The sequence below is a fragment of the Hylaeus anthracinus genome, unplaced genomic scaffold (genome assembly GCF_026225885.1).
Source record: "Hylaeus anthracinus isolate JK02 unplaced genomic scaffold, UHH_iyHylAnth1.0_haploid 3, whole genome shotgun sequence".
Lineage (NCBI taxonomy): Eukaryota > Metazoa > Arthropoda > Insecta > Hymenoptera > Colletidae > Hylaeus > Hylaeus anthracinus.
Window position 1 is genome coordinate 4,871,993 of NW_026535284.1, and position 14,318 is coordinate 4,886,310.

General features: G+C 33.4%; 1 protein-coding gene and 1 long non-coding RNA gene across 3 annotated transcripts in view; one reads left to right on the top strand and one right to left on the bottom strand.

The window, feature by feature from the left end:
• The window catches only part of LOC128894441 (uncharacterized), a 72,116-nt gene extending 67,348 nt beyond the window's left edge, over nt 1–4,768 (bottom strand). Inside the window, exon 1 of the long non-coding RNA XR_008461552.1 lies at nt 3,695–4,768. This is a non-coding gene — a long non-coding RNA (uncharacterized LOC128894441). The remainder of the gene's footprint in view (nt 1–3,694) is intronic.
• LOC128894425 (protein Wnt-5b-like) overlaps nt 1–14,318 on the top strand; it is a 93,975-nt gene that overhangs the window by 67,155 nt on the left and 12,502 nt on the right. The gene's annotated exons all lie outside the window — the stretch shown is intronic.

The window sequence follows — 14,318 nt, forward strand, 5'->3', positions numbered from 1 at the left end:
CTGTGTTAGGCTGTGTTATGTTAGTAAGTTATTATCTACGGAATTATTTATACTGGGTGGTCCTCGAAATTGTTTCAAGTCATAACTCCGTTATTATTGCATTTACGAAAAAATGCCAAAGGAGAAAGATAAATAGTTCGAAGAGCACTACATCTGTAGGCCTTTAAATTTTTGTTAGATGCAGCAGTGGATATGCAATTAACAATTGCATCACTTCTTTAAGTAGAAATGCATATTTTTGTTTACACAAATCGATTCTTCTGTTTATTTTACGTAACAAATGATTAGGGTAGCATGGCAAAAAAATTATTAGTTCTCGAGATATATTCTAAAAATGGGTATATTGAAGAAGATGCTCCGACGCTTCTCCATTACATTCTAAACATCTCTGATAACGTTTTTTTATTGTTTGTATAACTACGTTTAAATCAGCTGCATCGCACAACACAAAAGTGTCGTACATATCTTGTTTCTCACTGTTAGTAAAATACATTTTCTTGTATTTAGGAAAATACAGTTACACTTTTTCCAATTCTTAGTTTTCGCACTCGAGTTACGATACGTGAATTGCTACCGAATGATAAAATGCTTACTCGTACAAATCATTTTCTGTTATGATAACAATGTCGTCGAAAGGGTGTTTACCTTTACAAGCGTGTTTACCTTACTAGTCGTGAAGCGTTTGAGCATCTTCTTCAATAAAGACATTTTTCGAAAATATCTCGAGATCTAATAATTTTTTTGCCATGGTACCCTAATCACTTTTTACGTAGAATGAACAGAAGAATCGATCTGTGTAAACAAAAATATGCATTTCTATTTAAAGAAGTGATGCAATTGTTAATTGCATATCCACTGCTGCATCTAACAAAAATTTAAAGGCCTACAGATGTAGTGCTCTTCGAACCATTTATCTTTTTCCTTTGGCATTTTTTCGTAAATGCAATAATAACGGAGTTATGACTTGAAACAGTTGCGTAGATCACCCTATATATTAGACTACTCTGCGTTTACGAGAAGTTGGCGTGCCAAGGACACGGTTCTCTCTCTGTTCCACCTCTCCTGATACCACGTGCTGTGTCGTCATTGGCTGCGGCCGGTGACAAGAGACGACGCACAGTGGTCCGGATGGCCAAAAACCTGGCGAAAATGCAATTTTTGAAGTTTCAAACACATTTTTTTCAATATTGTGCGTGTGTTGTATACATATGAGTGTATTAAATGCCGTTTGAAATTTTAAAAAATAGTAATCGGTTACTGATATACAGAGGTTCAAAGTTGACGAACTTTCATGCTCCTTGATATCGTGAAAAGTGGCGCATGTTTATTGTGACACAGAAAGTTTATCCTCAATACATTCATATGTAAATCATTTTACAATAAAAGTAAATGTTATAAACATAGACTTTCCACAAGAACAAAGTAAAATATATTTGGATTCACTATTGTAATTCTCATCTCAATATGGTATAAATTTTAGTTATCTTTCGATGAATCGGAAGGAAAACAAAGATGATAGTCACCGAGTGACACGCTCTGCCAAGTTTCTTGATATAAAGTAACATGTCAGGTGGGATATCCAATTGAGAAAACTTGCGCAAATTTGCGCCATTTTAAGTTATTTAAATTTAAAGTTCATGCTTATAAGGAAAAGAAGACTGTTTACTTGACATTAAAACAAACCTTATTATCCTTAATTTTAATTTAACATTAATTTATTATTGTTATTTCTGCCAATGTATTCTAACTATGGTGGCCTATAAACCTAGAAATCCTATTTCATAAAAAATTCATAATAATTTAATATTTTTAATATGCATGTCGACCATATTGAATCCGCTATTTTGAATTTTGAAATTCTGATACTAGATTCGTAATTTGCGGCTCATATAACTCTTAAATACCAAATTTCATGAAAATGTAACAACTTTTTAATATACGTTCGGCCATATTGGATCCGCCATTTTGAATTTTGAAATTCTGATACCAGATTCGTAATTTGCGGCACAAGTAACCATAAATACCAAGTTTCATGAAAATATAACAACTTTTTAATATACGTGTCAGCCATATTGGATCCGCCATTTTGAATTTTGAAATTCTGATACCAGATTCGTAATTTGCAGCCAAAATAACCCTAAAATACGACGGCGAGCATATCGGGATAGAGTGAGATGAATTGATTTCACAGCATTGGCGTGGCTTCCCATTATAGTGTCGACTAGAAAAAAATACAATATATACGTTCTATCTATTGCCGCAACATAGTGATGCTGTGGCTTCAGTATTCTTTTCTTAATCATTCTCGGGTTTTCGTTATCTTTATAAGTGTTTATAGGACTGTAATAGTCGGCACTTTGATTAGGAAGCTACGCCGATGCTGTAAAGTCGTTATTCTGTTTCACTCTGTCTCGATATGTTCGCTATCGTCCTTTGTCATTGGCCGTAGCCAATAACGACGTAGCACATGGTAGCAGGAGAGAGGGACAGAGTGAGAAAGAGTGAGAAAAAAAATGCGTTTGCCTCGCCAACTTGTTGTGAACGCACAGTAACAGGTTGATTGTTCGTATTTCGATATTTTGAAAAACTAATTACAAAATTGAGACACTTTCGTTATTTGTGAAAAGTCATAAGAAGTTGAATTCAGAAAACTTACACCCCTCCCCGCTCCTCTTCTGTTTTTGAACTAGAATTGTCCATTACTGTAATAATAATACTAAACAAATAGTATTGGTAAAAGGGAAAGTACGCTAAGAAAATAATTGTAGGATCAAATGTCAAGTTTTATATTAGGTAGACTAGAAAGTAACATCGTTTCTTTTATATTACGTTCAAACAAGTTTTTAATATATCTCTATTTTTAATTAATCGCCCTCGTTATCAACAGGCTTTCGCTATCTAGTGCGCAAATTTCGAATGCCAGATCGGTAAAAATCAATGAGCTGATGAGTGATAAACAAATATTTAAAATTGCAAAAACGACATTACTTTCCAGTCCACCTAATACAAGGAGGTAAACGTCGTTTGGAACGTTAAGAGCACGACAAAGGAGTGTCGAATTCCCAAGTTAGGAAACAAGTCTGAGCCAAGTTGGAACACTTTGGTGATTAGTAAAGAAGTGTTTGCTGAACCCCTCCGTGATGGTAACGCAAACATCGCGTTTCTCAAGTTGAGCCACTTCAAATATATTTACATGTGCAATGCATTCATAAGATGTAGGTATGCGGCAATGACATTCATTGATAACTTCAACTTGAACATTCCAGGTTCCATAAATAACTTTAAACTGAACATACCTACTTATAATTTCAAGTTTCGATTTATATTAGATATTTAAGATTTATTAACAAAGACTAAATAGTATGAAATAAGACTGTCAATTGTTAATTATTTAATAAGTGAAAAGAATTTAGAATAGAAAATATTTAACCCTTAAAAAATACTTAACCTTAATATTTAAGGTTAAGTAATGTATCGCAAGAATAGGAAGCACCAACCAGTGATGGGCAAAACCCTAGACTTCGAATAAATCTGAAGTGTGCCGATATGTTTGTCTCGTTTCCTCTTTTGAACATTTTCCAAAGAAGGAAACGAGACAAACACATCGGCAAACTTCGAAACCTAGGGTTTTGCCTATTACTGCCACTAACCCTTTCATATCGGAATAGCAATGAAAAGATGGGTCAAACTTTACCTTGGCGGACCTAAAATTTGTAGGTTTTTTTTATATAATCCTGTAGATTTTGTCAAGAAGAATCCGAAACTGCTAGTTTCAAGGCGAAGAATCCACTATTTCATAAGTTACGAGAAGTTGAATGTGGACATTTTACCGTATTTAACTGACACTTCCGACGCCATATTGCCTTGCAGACATACCCCGTCGGTAAAACAGATTTTAAAACAATGTTAATTTTAAAAATTTAAGTAGATGGCGTTCAATTAAAATTACTTCATAGAAAATACCATTGAATTACTTGTCACTTATAAAGAATATTGTAATTTAATGGCATTCATCATTAGGTTATGTAAAAAAACCTAAACATTTTAGGTCCGCCAAAGCAAAGTGCAGCCAAAAGATGAATTCATCTTCATCCTTTTCAAATTCGAAATCGTCGTGTACTTGTGAATACATCTATACAATTTTCAAGAACAATTTCACAATTATTTTTTTTGTTATTATTATTTATCTTTTACTGGCGTGATTAATGACATTTCCTTTTCCTTATATTTTTGTACTACATTTATTTGTATAATATAAACTTTACTACTATGCTTAGACATTATTCTTTTACACTAAGCGACTCTCATGCACACACACACGCGCGCGCGCGCGCGCACGCACGCACAAAACCTAGCTACCAACTAGAGGAAGCTGTTGATATTATTCAGGTTAGGAGTTGTTTGAAAAGATTACTTGATAATATGAAGATTACATTATTAATTACTGCCGCATGTGATCTTCTCCATAAGACTTAAAAAAAAAAAAAACCCTTGAACAAAAACGAAACTTAATCTAGTAATTAAAAAACTAGTAACACAAAAACGAGTCTTACAGTGACGCTTAATTTAAAAAGTAAATAACTATAGCGATCATTGTCACATCTACAACAGAAACCATTATCCCTATAACAATTTTACACAATTCAGAAATAAAGTAATATATTATTTGACATGACATTTCGAATAACATTATTTCGAAAGTAATCAAGTGATTTGAATTAAAGTCACTTACGAAAGTAAGAGTGTTAAGTTTGAAATTATTTATGAAAGTAAGACTGTTTAGATAAAAAGTTATTAAGGGAAGTTAGAATCTTAAAGTTTAAGTTATTTGGGAAGTTTTTTAAATACGTTTAAATTGAAATAATATGTATATGGAAACTAGAATGTTAAAGTTGACGTTATTTATGTAAGCAGGAATGTTATAGTGAAAGCTGCATACCTAGAAGTAAGAATGTTAAAGATACAGATTAAAGTCAAAATGTCGAAGTTAATATAAAATTGTGAATGTAAGAATGTTAAAGAAATGCAACAACATTTCCTATGAAGATAAGGATCCGTCTTAATGTTCATGGTTTAATTAAAATTAATAGTAACAAATCTTTCTGAATTCTATTTAGTGACTTTTTTGATGTTGCATTTGATTGATATGCCAATTATGGCATCGTGGGTCGTTGCTTGAACCGCGAGTTATACGTTGCCAACTACTTGCAGTGGCGGACATATACTTACGAACATTGCATATAGTTTTGATGCTAATACAAATATCTCACTAATCAAGACTCGAGAATTTATTATATTGAATCATAATACAAGAATAAAGTTTTATTCATTTTTGTATGTAAAAATATAAAAATATAAAGTTTTATCATTTTGTATTATATTTTTTAAAAGCATGTGTACCTAAAGTGGCCCATATGAAACTATTTTGCTTGACCAGGCCTATTCTAAACGCATAAATTGCCGAACCTAAAATTCTACATATATCTGGGGTCCTTTCGTATCTCTCATAATACCCATTAAGTTCCATCTCGATCGGCCACCGGTGCCTTCCGGAAGTACAGCCCAATCTAATAATTTGAAATGGGATTTTTTAAAACAATGTACACCATTTTGTCATTTTCAGCACATTTTATTTTATGGAGTTAATCGATTTGTCAAATGAAAGGCTTAAATGTCGTGTACTTCGAAACGCGCGCAAGAACAGGCCAATTTCGATATTCGTTACGCCGGGGATTATACAAATTCGGAGCACGAGAGCAGTGGGCGAGAAACGGGTCTTTGCACCGATTTTTAATGGCACATTTGTGAGTCAACCGAGCGAGATGATGGAACGATCCCGTCACAGACAACAGTCAGGGGTTCCGAAACGGGGCTACCAATCTGAAAGCCGAAACGCTGCGCATAAACGTTTCGGAGACGATACGGGTACACTTGAATGCACTTATGGGGCCAATCAAGTACGCGGAATATATTTCAGCAACTTCTACGCAGGGAATTGATGACGATAATGCGTGGGAAACAATGGGAAAGAAGGATTCGTTGTGTTTAAAAACAATTTTTGTTTAATATGTTCGAGTCATTTTTGCCGGATTTGTCGTTCAGATCGTTTGCTGTGACTGATGATTAATATACTGTTCTCTGCTTCAGACTGAATCGATATGATTATATTTAACCGGCCGAACACAGAGAAGTATTTATTACGTCTAAGTACATACATTGTATGTAAACATCGCTACGAAACGCGTTGTGCGGATAACAGAACATACGGATAGCACTAGTTTACAAAAAAAAAAAATGTGCATTCAATGCCACAATTCTTTTCTTATGTATTTTGGCCTATTAAACTCGATAATCGCAAGAAACAATTTTTCTATGGATAGAAACAATTTTTCTATGGATAGGTTTTTTTATATGAATTTTTGAATTTTGTTTTCGACTTTTTTCTGGCATACCTTCACATTTTAGGCCATATCTCGAGTTAGAAACGTCCGATTGGGCCGCACAAGACACCATTTTAAAGGTAATCGAATTTCCAACCATTACTATTCGCATTATTTTCCAATCGGTTCAATAGTTTAAGTGTTACGAGTTAATATATATAAGAAACTTTGATTTTTTCGGCTAAAATAGAACACGAATATTTCTTCCATCGCCATGGAAAAATAGAAATTGTCAAATTATGTCCAGTTTCTAATTGTTTACGTATAGATCGCACTTTTACGAAGAAAAGAAGCTTTTGTCGAATAAAATCTATGGATAAATACCGGAGTTAGGATCACTTGAGTAAAAGTACAAAAATCCCAATTTTATTCTGTTTTTGTATTTTTCTTCTATTTATATAGGAAACATTTATTTAATTAATTTCGATTAAAAATAATTTCGGCCTTTACTTTGTCTTCTGTTATTCGTTGGGTTTGTTCTTCTGATGAGGAACCAAATGTAGTCTCCCAACATTCTTTCATCCCAATATCCTTGATAGCGCTGCTCAACAGTTTAGGGCTTCTGGCTCGGCAGAGTATGAATTATAAGGAAGTTGTTGAAGAGTTGCTAATAACTTATGCAAAAATGGGTATGGAATATATATTGCTATTCTATTTGATTTGACAAAATGGAAAAATTTGTACATTTAATTTCAATTTTAATTTCAACATGCGTAAATATGTCGCTCGACATTCATTTTTTACATTCTCACTTGGACTTTTTCCCGGAGAATCTTGGCGATGTAAGTGACGAACACGGCGAAAGGTTTTGACCAAGATATCAAAACTATTGAGCAGCGCTATCAAGGATATTGACTGTAAACTAGTGTAATAGAACGTCCGTATATTAGGGTATTCGGATAATGGGGGTACGGATACGGAAAAGTCTCTACTGTACATACATTGCTGTTCTTATATGCAATATATGGATTACATACATTTATACATTTATACATTATTCAATTAGGTCCACGTAAAATATTTTTGCATTTAATTGAGAAAAAGACTAGTTTTTTGCCCCGTCACGGTAGAAATAGTTACAAATCAAAGTCGATAGATTTAGTGTTAATTGGATTTTTGGGTGATGCAATAAACATTTCCAGTGCTGTTCCTCGACTTTTACCCATTAAATAATTTGAATAGCTAAAGGGTTAAAGCCAGTAGTTTTTTCCATCGCGACTAAAATGTCCCATGGTATATAAGATTGTGCTAGGGAGTGCATAATAGACGGCATTAATATTCCAGAACACGTTTTGGCTGTGATATATCATCAGCTTTGCACTCCCCTAAAACAATGACGCGGGGAATCACGAGTAGGGAACGATAATATTTCGAAGGATCCTGCCCACGCGAATTCGTGAGGCACTGTGGGCTGTGCCGTCCCAAAAAGTAATGTCTCGTGTCTCTTAAAAGATTGTAGCAACAATCGCACGGTCCCATGTAACGGATGTCCTCGATTGAATTGGTTGGGTTAACGATTATTTACATAGATCAATTCCGACGTCTTAGAAAAATTCAAGGCCCGCGTGTCACTTTGGTATCTACATTTATAACTTGTGCAGTTAACTTAAATTAAATTAAATAAACTAAAAGATGGTGGTAGAGTGTTTGTGCAACCACTCTTGCAGCTATCACTGGACATATGTACAGTAATGTGCAAGTCTTGGGCCACCATCCGAATCTTGCATCACACTTCAATAAATCTATGTTAATAAAATAAATATGATGTATATTTGTTATTGTACTTTATATATACTAGAATACTGTGTACACATACAATACATTTATAAAGAAATTATTTAAAAGATTTAGAGGAGAATGAAATATTAAAAGTTACGACTTGGTTACCTGAAAGTGCCGATTTATTTATATTATATATTATTGAACACGTCTGGGATTATTTGAATAGAGCTTAAAGAAAAATGGAGTCAAAAATTTTAGTTGAACTGTGTGAGGTATAGGAATAGAATGGCATACATTCCGAATGAAATCATTATTTAATTATTTATTTGTCCTATTGATTTGAACGACTGAAAAATAACCAATTTCCTAGAATGTTTTGTTGGGAAAGGATTCGTGTTCGAAAGCATACAGAGTACAAGTATTGTAAACAAGAAGTTTTATTAGAATAATGTTAACCCTTTGTACTCGGGAGATGACTTTCAGTCACCATTAGGTTTCACGCAGCAAATCTACAATACTTAATGTTTCTTTAGGTTTAATTTGGAGCTCGAAGTGCCAATAAAATAAATAAAGGTGACCTTATTCTCAAATCTAGATAGCTTAGAATTCATGGCAATAGAATGCTAAGAAACATCTCGAGTTGCTGGTAGATACCAGAAAAAATGGGCTCGAGTGTAATTGATGACCATCAGCCTATGGGAAGTTAAGGATGCGCAGGACCCAGAGCCAAACTTCGAATGACTTCAGCGACAGTTGCGGAATAAAATAATTTTTTGAAAAAAGATTTAACCGACTTCAAAAAAGGTACAGTGAAAAGTATGAAATAATTTCTAGTTAATTTATACGAATACGCACTAGCTCTAAATATAATTGCGTAAAAGTATGGGAAAATGCAGTGAAAAGTGTGAAATAATTTCTATTTAAATTAACATTAACATTAACAATTAACATTAACTATTAATTCCTTATAGACAATAAACATGTATACATTGACAGCATTCAATATTGCCGCATCTACCAAAAGCTAACCCAAACCGGAATTAAAAATTGTTTACATCTGCGCCGCCTCCGAAAAAGGTGCATTGCATTTAATGTGATGTATTTAATAATTTAACCAAATTCATCAAACGATGGTGAATAACAATGCAGTTTAAATAGAAATTATTTCACACTTTTCACTGCATTTTCCCATACTTTTAAGCAATTATATCTAGAGCTAGTGCGTATTCATATAAATTAACTAGAAATTATTCCATACTTTTCACTGTACCTTTTTTGAAGTCGGTTAAATTTTTTTTCCAAAAAATTATTTTATTTCACTCTTTTTAGTGGCAATCTATAACCAATAGGTTTCATGCAATAACAATAGTTATGAGCAATATACAGGATGACCCAAAAACGTTGGATGTCCTCGAATGGGGTGTTTCGGGGGGGTGATTTGAAACAATTTTTTCTTAACGAAAATGTTGCTCGAGGCTTCGTTAAGGAGATATTGACAGAAACCCCCGACCAATCAGAGCCCGAGTATGCCGGAGGAGCGCCTGTGGAGCCTATGCTACCGCAGGCGCTCCTCTGGGCGCTTCAAAAAATTGTTTCAAATCACCACCACCCCCCCCCCTCCCCCCGAAACACCCCATTCAAGGACATCCAACGTTTTTTGGACACCCTGTATAATTGCAAATGGGATTATCAGGAATACATGTGCAACTACATGTGAAAGGATTGATTGCGTTTAGTAAATTCCTTATCGAGCTACACCAGAGCATAACAATTTTGCACCAACAATGATTTTAAACAATGAAAGTGTCCATAAATTTGTGCAAATGGGAACATACGAATTCATCTATTATGAAATGCGGAAGGTTCCATCGCGCTCAGTAATTTCCTCACCGAGTTACATCATATAATAGGAATTTTGCGATGACAATAGTTATAAGCAATACAGAAATCCATAAATTTTTGCATCTGTGATCATTGCGAAAACCTCTCCGGCAGTAAAATGTAAGGGGTTTCATCGATTTCATCGATTTCAGACCAAACATACGTGAAATAGTACGCTTTTTGTGATAAAAAGTGATATAAATTGGTAAAAAATAAGACAAGTACAAATGTTTTGTTATGGGACAAATAGCAAATGCTATTCCAGATGCAAGAAGTTTCAATCTGATTGGTCCGTCCGTCTCGGAGTAAGAAGCAAGACAACATTTTTCTATTTAAAAAAAAAAAACGGTTAAAAAATGACAAATCACAAAATGTTTCTTTTACGCGACCAACTGGAAGAAATATTCGAGAAGATCCAAGAGGTTTCACTCCGATTCATCAAGCCATCCCGACGTAATCGGCAAGCATACCTAAAAATCAAGGTTTTTTGGTAAAAAAAAAACGGGTAAAAAATGACAAATCGTAAAAAGTCTTAATAACAGGATCACCGGGGGTACATGCTCTACCAGATGCAACAGGTTTCATTCTGATTGGTCAAGCCATCTCGCCGTAATCGGTGAACATACCTTAATAATAATAATAATAATAATAATAATAATAATAATAATAAAACAATAATGTCGAATTGAGTAACCTCCTCCTTTTCGAAGTCGGTTAAAAAGTAGGAAACTCCGGGACAAGGACAGAGAGGACGATACAACAATTGCAGGAGAGACAAGGACAGGGTGATTAGGCTAGCATGATTTTTTTTACAGGATATTGAAGCAAAGAAGGAATATTTTCTAATAATTCTGGTTTTAATGCATTCGTTACACTTTCGTTACTATTCGTTACGCTTACTAAGGCCTGATTTTGCAATTTCGGCCTTAAAACTTTATAAATAATAAAAGTACGTTTTTTTTTGTTTACATATACTTTTCCAACATCAGGCCTTGGAGTCGCATCCGCCAAAGTGTAACGAATATATAAAAACCAAAATTATTAGAAAATATTGCTTCTTTGCTTCAATATCCTGGAAAAAAATCATGCTAGCCTAATCGCCCTGTCCTCATCTCTCCTGCAATTTTCGTATCGCCCTCTCTGTCCTTATCCCGGAGTTTCCTACTTTTTCAGCAAATGTCGCTGAAGTCAACTCGGAGTTTGGCTCTGGGTCCTGCGCACCCCTAACCAAAAATATACGTCCGTTCGCTTTGACATTCATACCAAAGAGTATTAGATAGAGTGGAAGGTCCTATAAGAGCGCTGTATAAAAAATCGTATACGAGTTTCAGTGCCCTCTGCTGAGTGGGAACCGTATTAAGCACCCCCTCCTTTCACCTCACTCCGCAAGTTGCTCCATAGTTCTATAATCCTAGAAATCTCAAATCACAAATTCGAATTCTGTGAAATTAAATCACAATAAAGACGCATACCAAACCTTTCATGCTAAAATTTATATTTTGTAATAACGTGATAAGCTAAAACATAGTGTATAAAGTGTATCATGAAAAAGTGTTGCGCGTCTTTATTGCGACAAGATTTCTGTAAAAAAGATTGAAGTTATATGATATAATGAAGTATATATAATTATGAAATATATATTACAATTAAGTAATATAAATTTATACTTACACTGAGTTATATAGTATAGTTACATTAGTTTATACTTAGAAATTATTAATACATAATAGTAAAAGTTAAGAGAGAAGTAGGATATAATAAATTATTGTACGGTATAAGCATACAATATATTCTTTAAAATATGTATACGCGATTATACAATTAAGTTTTTAAATTAATTAAAAATTAAAATTATTTGAATATTAAATGTTTTATATTTTTTCGACCCACTCGGTTTACATTCTGTTTCGCGTCGTAAATGTCGCGCCTTCCAGTGGCACCGCATTTTTAAAAAAATTATTAAAAATAATTGTGTGTGCGTGTGGCTGATCACAGAGTACTATAGGAATCGCTTGTTGTATTATGTTTGCGAAGATGCGGGTTATGTTTTTTACATGTAGCATACTATCTATACATGATTTAAACATTTACTCCCAAGACCGAATACTTTCAAAAACACTTGATTTTGGAAATATTAATCCTGCAGTGTTGCAGTCATTTTTTAATGTAGCAAATAATTTATATTCTTCGAATGAAGAGTCCTCTGTATCTATTAATTTACTTTTACAAGATTCGCAATTTACAGTATTTACACATTTTTTACACAGGAATCCCGTTATATAATAAATCGCGTTATTTTCACCAAATGACTCAACATTTGCAATACTATGTCCATCATTTAAAATGGTTTCTGGTATATCTGTTGTTTCCGTATTATGTACATTATCACTTTTAAAATTATGGATTTCGCTTAATTTTATACAAAAAGATTGCAAATCGTCGTTACAATTAGTTATTGACGAAATTTTTGATAACTGAGTAATTAATATGTGTTTTATACCATTTTCGAATTGTTGCGGAGAAGGATTGGTTACAACCATGTTGTTGCCTTATGGTGGCAAAAAGATTTTCTAAACTGTCTTGGTTTAAGCGTCGTGTTTTTAAATATGGTATATTGTATTAGGTTCGTAGTTCGTTCGAAAGTTGTACAATGCTATTTATGGTTAAAATCCATCCTTTTATACATGGGGGAACTTTCGTATTTAAAAATCGAATGGTTTCTAATTTTTTTATTATGTCTTCCAGAAATATGTTATGTTCACTATTATTTGATATTGCAAAGTTCATTTTATTTCTTGCTGTTTTCTCTTGCAGAAACTATTGCAGAAATCGAATAATTTATCCATATCAAGAATAAATTCCTCCATACCACTATTTTCCGACGGAAATTCATTTGGAAAAATTGTTTTATAGCATAGTAGTGCTGTATACACTGTTTTGCTAAATATTTGTGCCGCTAACGAAACCTTCACTTTTCTAAAATGAGGTAACTCAAAATGGCATTTCTTTAATTTGGGCACCAAATTTAAAGGCCTTTTTGAGCTACACGCATACATTTTTGAGACATCCCCGAACTTGCTATCTTTTTGAGACTGAGACTGAGGCTGAGACTGTTTAGACATTTGCCTAGATGTCCGTGGCCTGGAAGTCAAATGCTTGGCGTGGCCAGCCAAGGTCAAGGTTTTGATGAATAAGAATTATTTTAAAATGTAAGGGGGATCTTCTCACTTTTTCATATACTTGGCGTAATTTTTTTACTTTTTTGAAGATTTTTATGGGGATCTCACTTCTTTTTACAAAGATAATTTCTATAGTGAATGACTTGAAATAATAAAAAATGGGTGATCAGTTTGAATCCTTTAAGGTTTCAAAAGTACACGGAACGCATTGCAGAAGTCTCATTGCAAGAAATTTATGAAAGAAAAAATGTAATCACTTTATCAGTAACATTTACATGCAACAAGACTATCTGTCATGTGTCATGGGTACTTTTGAGAAATTAAAGGATTAAGTTTGACCTCTCTTTTTCTATATTATTGTAATACAATAAATTATGTGTTACAATTAGTGGATCTCTGTTCATTTTCTCATTATTTAAATTTCTTGCAACAAAACTTTCTGCCATACATTGTGTGTACTTTTGAAAATTCTAAGGACTGAAACCGATATTGCAATACGATTAATTGTGCATTACAAATAGTGGATTTCTTTTTTCATTTCTCGCTTTATCTTTAACATTCGAATTTCTTGCAACAAGACTTTCTTCTGCGTACTTCTGAACTTTATTCTAATACAATAAATTGTGCATTACAAATAGTTGATTTCTTTTTTTCATTTCTCACTTCATCTTTAACATTTAAATTTCTTGCAGTGAGACATCTTGCCATGCGTTCTGTATACTTTTGGAAACTTAAAGAACTGAAGCTGGTCTCTTTCCTATATCTGGCTTCAGACACATTGTGTATATTGTAGACTCTATGCTTACTATAATAAAAGATACATGTATTTTTATTTTAAGCTCTACATTAATTTGCAAGTAAAATAAGGTTTGTATGTGTTATTTACAAATAAAATTAATGTCATATGAATAACGCACAATTTATTATATTACAATACCAGATTCAGTCCCTTAAGTTTTCAAAAGCACACAGAACACATGGCAGAAAGTCTTGTTGTAATAAACTAAAATGGAAAAATGAAGTATGAAATGGAAAAAGAGGTCCACTATTTCTAACCCACAATTTATTATATTATAATACCAGTTTCAGTCTTTTA